Source organism: Fukomys damarensis, unplaced genomic scaffold (assembly GCF_012274545.1).
Source record: "Fukomys damarensis isolate Sample0158 unplaced genomic scaffold, DMR_v1.0_HiC HiC_scaffold_36, whole genome shotgun sequence".
Taxonomy (NCBI): Eukaryota; Metazoa; Chordata; class Mammalia; order Rodentia; family Bathyergidae; genus Fukomys; species Fukomys damarensis.
The window spans coordinates 14024917-14026822 of NW_022900948.1; the positions used below are offsets into that span (position 1 = coordinate 14024917).

At 38.4% G+C, this 1906-nt stretch overlaps 1 pseudogene; it reads left to right on the forward strand.

Moving 5' to 3' along the window:
- Positions 1-325: 325 nt before the first annotated feature.
- Positions 326-865, forward strand: LOC104858921 (annotated as a pseudogene).
- The last annotated feature ends 1041 nt before the right edge of the window (positions 866-1906 follow it).

Sequence of the window (1906 nt, forward strand, 5' to 3'; positions counted from 1 at the left end):
CAATACTGCTCCACCGAGAAGCCCCGTGAGAGAGGCTCACCTGGACACAGAAGTAGTGAATTGAAATCGTAGAGCATTTTACAAGAGTTCTGATCTGGATGGGGTAAACCTTAGTGCACTTCCTTTCTCTTGCCTCCATATTACTGGATTGAAGGATTGCTGCTTCTTGTTGGGAGGTTCATTTCATTTCCTGGTACTCCCAATGCCATACTCAAAGCACTGAGAAGTTCAAGCGGAGTACACTGAACTTCAGTTTCCTGCATCATTTCTGTTCCAAGTTTTAAAATCTTTCATAATCCTAAGTGTTTTTTTTAACTAAATTAACATGGCTCAAATGAACTACCCAGCTCCTGTGGAAGTCACATACAAGAGTATGAGATTCCTCATTACACAAAATCCAACCAATGCAATCTTAAACAAGTTTATAGAGGAACTTAAGAAGTATGGAGTTAGCACAATAGTAAGAGTATGTGCAGCAATGTATGACACTACTCTTGTGGAGAAGGAAGGCATCCATGTTTTTGACTGGCCTTCTGATGATGGTGCACCACCATCCAACCAGACTGATGACTGGTTAAATCTTGTAAAAATTAAGTTTGGTAAAGAACCTGGTTGTTGTATTGCTGTCCATTGTGTTGCAGGCCTTGGGAGAGCTCCAGTGCTTGCTTGTTGCCCTGGCATTAATTGAAGGTGTAATGAAATACAAAGATGCAGTACAGTTCATAAAAGTGGCGCAGAGCTTTTAACGTAAGAAACTCATATCTGGAGAAGTATTGTCCTAAAATGTGGCTGTGCTTCAAAGACTCCAATGGTCACAGGAACAACTGTTGCATGCCATAAAACTGGGGTGCCTGATGCAGCTGCCTGAGATGTGCAGCTCGAGGCAGGACTGGACTGTCATACAGATTAGCCCATGTGTTGGCACATGAATGAGTCTAAAGAGGCTTTTGTAGGAGTGTTGCAAAGCAGTTATACAGGCTACACACAAGTTTAACAGAATCGCAACCTCTGCGTTTGCGTTACGATCAACGTATTTGGACAAGTACCACAAGATCCTTAATGTTCAGCATATAGATTGTGCTTATCATTTGTACCAATTGACTTCCCTGAAATCATGCAGTATTGAGTTATGCCTCTGTGGCTATTCCCATGCCAGAATCTCAGTGATACATAAGAAATTTAGAAAGATTAGGTGCCAAATACACAGCACAATACTCTTCTATTCTTAGTACCACACAGAACCAAACTTCTGGGAACTAAGAATACTCCAGAATGTGGTTTGTTCCTTCAGTCATTTCAAACATGGTAGGGCCTGCGTGGCTATTTGTCTGCTCACTTTATGTTTATATCTCACACTCTATTTGCTTAAACATTGTTCTTTTTGAATATTACCAAGTCTTACGGTGATTACTGTCTTCCTATAAGGTTTTTATTTTGTGCTATTCTGGGAAACCTCTATTTTAAAAATCTACCTTGTTACAGAAGCACGTGTCTGTAATGTCTCAGACAAAAAAGTCTTACAGTTAATTTAATGCTTGTACTCCAAGGTGCAGCTTAACAGGGAGGGCCTGAAAAAAGACTAGGAGTGGGCTATTGTCTTCTGCAGAACATGTAGAATATGCTTTTTAATTTAGCAAATTTTAAAAGGTATAGATGCTTTGTTATTATAGCTAGAACAATTCTTAATCATAAAATTTCTGAAATTCTTGTATTTTTCATACTTATCAGAAGTTGTTTACCAACTTATTTTTGTTTGAAGTGTGATTTTTTTCTTCTCTCCCCAACCTCTTCCAAAAAACAGAAGTGAGTTTCTGCTAATGAATTGAGCAGACATCTAATATTTTATATGCCTTTTGAGCTGTATAACTTAATATTTGGATACTTACTAATTTGTTTTATTATGTAA